The sequence below is a fragment of the Calliphora vicina genome, chromosome 1 (assembly GCF_958450345.1).
Source record: "Calliphora vicina chromosome 1, idCalVici1.1, whole genome shotgun sequence".
Taxonomy (NCBI): domain Eukaryota; kingdom Metazoa; phylum Arthropoda; class Insecta; order Diptera; family Calliphoridae; genus Calliphora; species Calliphora vicina.
The window spans coordinates 126766146-126776779 of record NC_088780.1 but is presented as its reverse complement, the minus strand read 5'-3'; the positions used below and the strand labels follow the sequence as shown (position 1 = coordinate 126776779).

At 27.2% G+C, this 10634-nt stretch overlaps 1 non-coding gene across 1 annotated transcript; it reads right to left on the bottom strand.

Moving 5' to 3' along the window:
* Window positions 1–288: 288 nt before the first annotated feature.
* TRNAL-CAA (transfer RNA leucine (anticodon CAA)) lies at window positions 289–411 on the bottom strand. The gene is made up of 2 exons: window positions 374–411; window positions 289–333 (listed from the first exon to the last, which is right to left on the bottom strand). It is a non-coding gene; the product is annotated as a tRNA-Leu (tRNA).
* Between the last annotated feature and the right edge of the window lie 10223 nt (window positions 412–10634).

The following is a 10634-nucleotide window of genomic DNA, read 5'->3' as shown; positions in this document are numbered from 1 at the left end:
CTAGTTACAAAGTTTTTAGCACGTATTTTATTAAAACTACCAGTAGTAAGGGTTAATATTATTATTGTTTTAGCTGTTGTTGTTGTTATTGCGGTCTGCTGGTCAAGCCCAAATTCAATTATTAGAAAAATAAAAAGAAAAATAGCAGAAACCAGACTAGAAATGTTTTACAACTTGTTTACATGAAATTTTGTAATTTTTTTTCTTTTAGAAAAATAACAGCACGCAAACTTAAATTAATATTTACTAATTTAGTGAAACAAAATTAAAAAAAAAAAAAAATTATTTTGTCAGAAGTGGGATTCGAACCCACGCCCTCAGAGAGGACCAGAACGCTCAACACAACTCACTTTTACAGCGAGCAAGATTTACTCTTGAGTCTGGCGCCTTAGACCGCTCGGCCATCCTGACAGTTGGATTTTGTTAGTGTAAAATAAAACCTCAAATGTTTGCCATTGCTATTGAATCTAAAAATAGAAATTCTTAATTAAACGCTGCTACACTCATCTATGCATAGAAAATTATTAAAGAAATGAACAGCATTGTCAACTTTTTAATTTCAAAAAGCACTGAACTAATGAAAAAAACTTTTTACTTAGTTAAAAGTGCAATCAAACTCGTTTGTATTGTCAATTTTTAATACAAAATTTTTTATAGAATTCTAAATTTCTCAAATTGTTAGAGAACACAGTAGCATTTTAAAAATATATCACAGAAAAAAATTACAAAAGTTCTTAAGTGATTAAAAAAAATTGTTAACTTTTAGTTCAACTATGTAACAATTTGTTTAATTAATTAATTTTGAAATTGTTATATTAACAATTTCTTATAGTTGTCTATCACAATTCATTTGTTAAAAATTTATTTGAATATTGAAAAGAAAAACAAAAAATTGTGTCAAATATAAAAAAATAAATTTTATGTACATCAATTAATAACGGAAAATAATAGAATATTGGCGAATTTTTAAGGGCCAATGAACAAGGTATGTATATTAATTATGTTCTGGTAAAATTGGACATCGAACCTTTAAAAGAAATATTCATTCTACAGGATTTAAATGAGCGAAAACGTTCCTTTATAAGCAATCTCCGACTTCATTTTTGGCAGAGATTGAGATTCCTTGAATAACATCCGTAGCGTGCTGGTGCAGTTTCTGTCCTTCCAAGATTAATCACCATAGTAAGTATTAAGAGCTCTGTAGAAATCCTTTTCATTCATGTAGGAATATATTCAGGTACTCAAAGCGAAAACTAACTCCGACTCCGTTGCATAAGTCTCAATCTCAAGTAATCCGGCCACCAAATGTACAAAAACTCCTATAATAAAAATCGGACGGACTAGTGAATGTGGAACCAGTGAAGTGGAATGTTTGTATTAGAAGACCATCGCATTTATTCAGATTAAACCTTAATAAAATAATCTAATTAAAAGAAAGCTTTATTGTTTATTTCTTAGTATATAAAGGTCAATTAATTATGTAGTTATTATAAATAATCTACGAATACATCGTAGAAAATGTAATTAACGACTAACAATATAATTTTTTAATATGACAAACACATTGTTAAAATGTAATAGTTGATTGTTAACATATTAATTGTTCAATAAAACAGACTCGTTATTTTAAAATATTTGTTAAGTTTTAACAATTTTTATCAACAAAATTATTTTTTGTATTTACAATATCGGTTGTTGGTGCCTTTTCAATTAAAAAAAATAATTGTATTGACGAAATAGTATATAAATTAAATGAGGAGCCGCAGAACAAAAGGTACTTTTTTAAAAATTTTGGGAAATTGATTTTTTCTAGAAGATTTCAACCCAAATATTATAAAAATACCAAAAAATCAATTTGTAAAAAAAATCGAAAATATTTTGTCTGAATTATGCCCGTAATTTCAACAAATAGATATCTATAAGTGATTATGGTGTAAAAATATTTGGTAAATTTTAACCATAGATATTGATGTTGCATTGATTAAATTCTAGAAGAAGGTTTTTGTCGTATTTGGTATAATCTAACCTGTAATTATTAAAGTTACTTTTTGTAGTAAAACTAATTTTCCAATGAATTACAAATTTTAAATTCAGTATAACTGAACAATATTTTTAAAAAAAAATCACCATTTTTGGCACTTTACATGCTGTATGTATTGTGCAAAATTTTGTTTATAGAGCGTATGATAAATATAAATGTGATGTAGGTAATAAATAATATTAATCATGCGTCTATGAAAATCAGCATCAGAAATAATTATTTTCCGATTGTAATATTTTTTTTGAAAGAAATATTTGTCAGACTTTGATTTTTATTTTTTTTCAGGAATATTTGTTATTTTTTTTGTCAGAAGTATTTGTCAGACTATGATTTTTATTTAACTGACCGATTCAAAGCAAAGAATAATTGATTTGTTAGAAATTTATCGCAGTCGCAATACTTTCCCACTGTTCCTTAAAATCGTTAATATTCAAATTTGTAACTAATTTTAGACTTCTTTGAATATTTCATAAGTAAATAAGAAGATTTTGTTATCGATTTTTATTAAAATTATGCTAAAATGCCAACACTGACAATTCATTTTTAAAATATTTAAATCTGCAGAAATAATGGCATACTTTTAGGCAATTATTTTAATTTATAGATCATACTTACACAGTGTAGCCAGATGAAGATATTTTTGCCCTAAATAAAGAAGTAAACATTTAAGACATAGAGATCTTATTTCATTTTATAATGTTATGAATGTTTTCGATAAACTGAAAAATTCTTTATAATGAACAACATATATTTTTAAAAAATTTCTAAACGATTTCATATTTTTAGGCTTTTAATCATATTCTATTTTATTAAATTTGTTTCCATCTGTCAATAAATTTAGTATTTAAACTTTTTGCATATTGTAAAATGCAAAAAGTTAACATTTCGTTATCATAGCTATAGTAAGTTGGACCTACAATGTTTGTTTTCATCAACAATTTTTTTTGTCATAAATTATATTTCCCAAAAATTTTTCTTTTTTGAAAATTAAAAAAATTTGTAAAAAACACTTTGTTAAAAAAAAATTAAAAAAAATTTTCGAAAAGAAAAAATTTAAATAAACTTTTCTATAAAAATATTTAAATTTTGTTTACCTAAATATATTTTAATTTGGTGAAGGGTATATGTATAAGATATAGCTCTCTTACTTGTTTTTTTTTGTATGATTTATTATGATAAATAATCTTAGTTTAAAACAGTGTGTGAATTATACGATCTTTGTTGGGAATTATCTAATTTGCTATTACTTATTTTGTTTTTTTTTTTTTAGTAGACTTTATTTTTGTTGTTTAACTCTGTTATTCGATTTAAAGACGTCTCTGGTTACTAAAGTTGCTGTAAAAAGGCAATTGAGCACATTTTTGATAACAATAGTCGAGATGATAATAAAAAAATGTGATTTACATTTTGTGGTAGAAATTTAATGAATAAAGCACTAATTAAAACAAGTTTAACGCTATTATTTTATTAATTACATAGTAATACTTAATAAAACCCCAAAAAAATTAAATAACTCCTAAATGAAAAAAAATAAAAAAATAATAATCACAAATTTCAATGAAATCACTATCAAATAAAATGAAACGTAATAAATATATCGGCACAGAATTTGTTGATATGGCAGCACACAGTTTTAAAAATTTGCATAGCCTACCTTTAGGATGATTGTTTTTTTACTATATTACGAGTTGCCAGATTTTCATAAAGGCCAAACGGAAATCGAATAAAATTTTAATTTACAAATTTTAATTTTTGAAAAGGGTTCCTCGTGCAAAACTTCTTGTTTTTATATATTTTGCTGCTCTGAAGCAGAAATGTCTGGAAAACTGCACGTACGATGTTAAAATTATTGTCATATTTGTGGTCAGCGTGCCAAATTTATATAAAATATATGAGCAGACCTTTTTGGCTGTTGAGTGGTTTACGAATATTATTATTATTTAGATGCATAATATGAACTATTATTATTTGCCCTGTTAATCTCTATAATTTAACATAACATATATTTTTTTTATAATGAACAAACTGTATTTAAATATTTACTATTCAAGCATTATTTGCTTAATTTTCCATTACCTTACTATTATGGGCACCCTTTTTTGTAAAACATACTGAAACTGTAATCTGTCAAAATGCATTTACATTCAGCCTTGTTATTTTTCTAGCCTAATTCCTGATTTGATTTGATGTATTTTCTTTGCAAATTATGCTCAAAAAGAAGTTTAGTGTTTCGAAACTAAATTTCTAAACTTAACAAAAATAATGAACATTTTAGTTTTTTTTTTTTGCATATTTGATGCATAATTCCGTAAAACAGCATAATTGCTCTCTTAACGTTTACAGACTTACAAAATATATTTTGCTTTAATTTTGTAGTTTTTGATGTGCACAAATGTGTAAGAAGAATGTTTGGAAGAAAAATTCAAAAGTTTTTAGATTTTTATTATTTAATTTTTTTATCTTTGGAGTGTTTGCATTTTAATAACACCTCAAATATTTAATGCAAGTGTGGCTAAAAAAACCCGAAAGTATAATAAAACGAAAATGAAAATCTGCATATCATTTTGTTAGTATTTTCTAAATTCCCAAAAATATTTAATCAGATACAAAGATACACACACACTCACTTGCACAAATATCTGCTAGAACATCCCAACAATTTTACAAGTAGTCAGTGTATCCCTTAGTGACTGTAATTGTTACTTGGCTGTCTCCAATTTATATATTTGGTGACAGGTCTGTGAACTTTGTAGTAGGGAGAAGTCAATTGGTTACTTTATAAATCCCAGGTAATCTGAAGCGAAGTCAGTTGTCAAAGTAATCTGGAGTATGTCACTTTAAATGCTTATCCTGTACTACACTTTTTGGTGAGTAATTCATACAAACTGATTTTATATAGATTTTGTTGATATAATTCTCATACAGTTTATTTTATTTTTGAATAAGTATACTGACATCCCATTTAATCTGACGTGAAGGCAATTGTCACTTTGTTGTCTCTAAGTAACCTAGAATGTAGTCATTTTAAACGTTTAGTTTATAGTAGTTATTTTATCCACCAAAAGTAATCAGTTATGGGTATCTTTTGTAATTTTTTTTACAAGCAATTGATTATTGGACAGTATATAAGATGTATTTTTAACTGACTATTTGAGATCATGTTTAAATAACTAGTTAGGTAGCTTATCAAGTAACCAATTAGGTAGCTAGTAAGGTAACTGACTCTATGTAACCGGGATGTGAATCCAATGCGTTGAATACTTCGGGTCAGCTATTTGACAGTCTATTTGTTATTTATGTAGGTTTAACTAGTGGTCACCCTAAATGATGGGTAAAATCACTAGTTCGGGACAATCATACAGAACTGCTGGGATTTTAAAACTACTTACAAATATACATACATAAATACTTTTATAAGTGTGTTTTATTGTAATCTATGGTTGCAGCTGTGTCATACTCTAGTAGTATTCAACAAATTGAGCAGTTCTCGCTCGTTTTTCTCGAAACAGATATTCAAATCCAGTTCAAACCTTATTTAACTTTCCGTATCTTATTTGGCAGCCACCTACAAATCATCTATCCTACATATATATTTATTCCATATTTCTTCTATTGCATTTTGTGTATGTAGTAAGTGTGCCAAAAAGAATTTGAAAAATAGAAATAGAGAAAGTTATAAAAGTTTTATTTTTTATACTACAACTTCATCTTCTATTCTGTTGAGTTGTTCTTGTTTTTAGTATTTATTTCATTTATTTTTTTAGTTTCTTTGCTGGTTAGAAGTTGCAGCTTGATGACGGCTTGTTAGAGTTTTATGCAATTTTAAGTTTTCATGACTTTCATTTCAGTGTAAAAGTTCTCTGGATTGTGCAGTTGAAAGCAGAGTTTTGAAAGTGTGTGTACGTTGAAATTAATAAAAAGCCATAAATTTCCAAACTCATAGTGAAGATTTTTTTAAGATTAGTTTGGTAAAATGTATCGTTCTAATTACAGACTTTTAAGTCATCTCAAATGGATCATAAAACAAGCAATAGTGCTAAATTTAACCAGCGGGAAAAAATGATACGACTTCAGTTTGTAGGCCTTCTAAAAGGCATACTTACACATTCTAAAAGATCCGATACTAATTCCACTCTGCCTGCTCTTCGTTTCACGCTTAAATATATCAAATTTATCAAAAGATTAATAACAATTTAAAAAATTCTCATTTCTGTTACTCAGACTTCATTACTTCATACTTATCATATTATTTCCATAATTGGTTAAAAATTACTAATAATATGTTACTGTGTGTAAATAAAAGAGAAAGTAACAGTTATTAAGAATAAGAACAAATGAATTGTTTATCTCTTACCAAACCATTAAAAAACAACAAAAACGAATAAAGGTCATACCAAACCATTTAAATAAAAATCATTTTATAACTGTTATTTTCAGTGATTTAAATTATATCACAAATATATAAATCACAATTTGGATTTTTGGTATATGGACAAGTTATTTTCGATCTCTAATTTAAATACAAATTGTTTACAATGTATCTATATAGGTTAATGTATTTTTCGGAAATGGTCTTTATATGGGAGCTATAACTAATTTTGGGCCGATCTTTATCAAATTCGCTACAGCGATTCTTTATTTATATGATGAATTTTGAATTTAAACCTGATATCGATATTTTAAAAGAGATGAATGAGTATTTAAGTGTTCTTTGGAAGTGGACCTTGTATGGCAGCTATGACCAACTGTGGACCGATATTCACAAAATCCAGTGCAAAAATTTCAAAATTTAAAATTAATTAAATTAAAGAGTTCAAGGATTTACAAAGTTTCATAATGACCAAGGCCCATTTCAGAAAATGTTTTTAACGAGCACAAAACTTATACAGATTTTGGTATCCAAATATATAAATACACGGTCTAATTTGATCGCAATCGATACATTATTAGTCATAATTGAACGAATATATAAACCACATTTAGGTCCTTCAAAGAATTGGGGTCTTTAGTAAGTCGTCTCGTGAAGAGTTGTATTAATAACAGCTTCCAAGTAAAATTTTTACACATTTATGGAGGTACCGCTAAAAAAGGAGCATGCAAAACATTTTTTCGAACACTTCTACGTTCCGCAGCGCTCAATATATCCCTAATAGAAGACAAGATTTGTGTATGGGGAATTCCAATTTGGAAGTGGATTGTGTTTGTATTGTCCTATTTAAATCATACCTTTCATTTTCTTATTTACACCACATCATATATGAAGCATCTTTTTGGAAGAGCACAAAAAACACTTTAAAATAAGCTGAATTTAAATTTTTTGCTTGGTTTCTTCATATTTGGCATTAAGTTTATGTTTAAAGATTTCAACATTTTTATACTCAATTTCTTTACATTTTATTTTTCATATCAATCAAATAATTCTATTAAAACACTGCGTTGTTTGATATTTGAAAGTTAAGGTGGTTCTCTACTAGTAAAAATTACTATTTAACAGAAAAAAAATATTGTTTAGAATCGATTTGTGACACAATTCAAAACTTGTTACAATCGTCAATATTTGCATGCACAAACGGCTCGGCTCAAACAAGTCAGAAGCAAAATCATTATCCCTTGAGGTTTATACCAACCATATATTTGTCTCTCTTTCATATAATAAAATTAGTGGCATACTTATAACCGTGAATTTTAAAAACAGTCATCATTTTATTTACTTGTTTGATAAACTTACAGAGTTCATACAAACTGTTGAATTAATAACAATTGTTTAAATTGCATTTGATTTTACTGCACTATGATATCATAGCCCACCCTAATGTATCACTCTAACATAGGATGTCTTTGTGATCCAAAAGAATTTTTATGTAATTAGCAAGGATTTTCATAAATTCTATTGGTTAAAGTACCTACTCATACACACCAGAACATTACTAAGTTTTACAAACATGCAAATCTTCTTTGGCTCATACTTACTCTATTTGTAGTTTATGTTTCTTTAATAACTACTTCTATTGAGGGTTGAGCAGATCTTAAATATTCCGTTGTGCCGAATGTAATATACCCTTCACCAAAGTATATTTGAAGTTAAAGATTGAAAACAAAAAAAAATAAAAATTAAATTTTGTTAACAAACATATTGCTGAACAAAAAATGTTTGTTGAAATAAAATTCAAATTAAACTACATAGTTAGAGCCGAATCTTGTATACTAGACGGCTGCACAAGCACGTTCATTTTGTCGTCTTCACTGAATGATCTGCTTCACTTCACTCGACAATACTGTAAAATTTCCACGTCAGTTCTACAAAAACAACGATTGGTCTTAACAAATGTCAAAAAACCAAAATGAATAATTAAACAAATAAGTATTTAAACTTAATATAGTGTAGATAATTGAATAGTGAGGGCTTTACTTATTTATGTAAACAATAAATATTTTGTTAATAAGCTTAGAATATGTAGATATTTAAATATAAAAATAAGCTTTGACAGTTGTTAGAACCAAAAAGCAAAAAAAAAAATTATAAGCTGTTTGACTGACTCCACCTTGTATAAATTCGCCTTGGCTTGTACTCTATAACATATACACATTGAAAAGTGAACGAGTATTGAGCGCAACAAAAATAAAACTAATGGTAATTTGTTATGTATACGATCGTATGCTACCATGAGCTGCCGCGTATTTGTTTTACATTTTCAATGCTATGAGCAAAAATTATTCGAATCATTCGAATTATTTTTGTTTTCATGAATGAATTTTTCTATGTGTGCATTTCAATGTGTGTGAATGTGTGCGGCCTAACGTGTGTTTTTTTGCTGTTTTTTTGGAAGTGGTACAGTTTTTTACGTTTTGTTTTATTTTGTAAAACAATAATATATTATTCCTAGAATTTAGAAATTCCTATAAACACGAAAATTTTTTTTAATAAAAAAAACTGAAATCACATACCATTACCTCTTTGTATATTTACTCTTATTGTCAGATACTGTCTCTCATTCTATACTCTGTTGTTTTGTTTTGTCGTTGTTTGTTATTGTTCCTCATTCACACTGGGGCCAAATCACCGCATTCGAAATCGTGTACTTTGTCATCGAAATGTAGTTAACGTGGATCACGGCAGTCGTTATCGAAACGTATTTACTCGAAGTTGTACTCGATTGGTAATCTCTTATCGAAAAGAAACAAACACTGCCGTTTTGTGGTAAAACTAAACAAATCAACCAAAACAATGATGTAAAATAATAAATAAATAAAAATATACGTATTTTTCTGATATTTTCTCAAAATTTGTGTAAAAAATATACAAATTTTATTTTAAAATTGAAAAATTTTGGGCCACAATTTCTTTTGTATTTTGTTTACATTTTTCACAACTTTGCACATGATACTTTGTGCTAATCAAAGTAAAAAACATTCTGATATTTGCCACTGGCCGATGATGAGGAATACAAAAAAACATTTGGATCCATTTTTTTTAAAAGTGTTCTGCATTTTTTCACAATTTAACAATTTATCACAAATTTATTTATTTTGTTTTCCTTTTTTGTTTTGTTTTCTTATTGTCATATGCTTCAGCAATGTAAAAAATAGTAGTAGGTAATATAAATTACGATCGACTACCGTGATCCAAAATATTGCAGCCATCGAAGTTTTGTTTACTCCTAAGAAAATAAAATAAATAATTTAATTAAAAATGTAAACATGCTTTTCATATATAAAGTTTTTTGCTTTTTGTCCTTCTTTTGAGTGCGTTATTTGCAAAGCGAAAAAATAATTTTTAAAATTTTTGTGGTTAAAATTTTACTTTTTTCCTCTTGGCGCTTTTTACTCTTTTTTGTATTTTTTTTACCCTTTTCACCGGTTTTTACTATACACTGGACGCTTTTCTTCATTTCTAAAATGGCAACACTGATCATTATACTTATATAAATTACACAGGGCAACAAAATCGAAAATATTTTTGAGGATTTTTAAACCACAATACAATTTTGATGTATTGTGGTACCAGTGGTACAAAAATGGTACATTTTTTAAATTCTATGGATAGATTTTTTAAAAAAATTTTGAATTTTTTCAAATGTTCCAATTTACATAGCTTTTAATCCGGTTATATATTTCGTTTTAATTGGCACAGTAGTTTCGAAGTTATAATAACAAATTGAAGCAAAAAATATTTTTTTTTTCGTGAAAATAGCACATTTTTGTGTTTTAAAAAACTCATAAAAAATTGAGGTTTATTACTTTGTCGCAAAGCCGCTTATAATAGCTTATGAGATATCGAAGATAAAAATCGTTTGATTCTTTTCGAATTTATTCACAATTATTTCACAAAATTTAACTTTTTTGTTTGATATACATAAAATTGAGTAGTTAATGTTCTTCTTTCGATTGCTTGAATGTGGAAAACATTTTTCCCATGCTAAGTATAAATTTTCACATATATATTGCGTTTTCATCGGCTCAGTAGTTTCGGAGTTATCAGTTATAAGTTATGTTCATGTAAAAACATGCTAAATCCATGCATTTTTTGAAAAAACAAGGCAACTCCATAGTTTCTTAACGTTGCACTATAGTTGAAAGTATCACTTTTACCGTG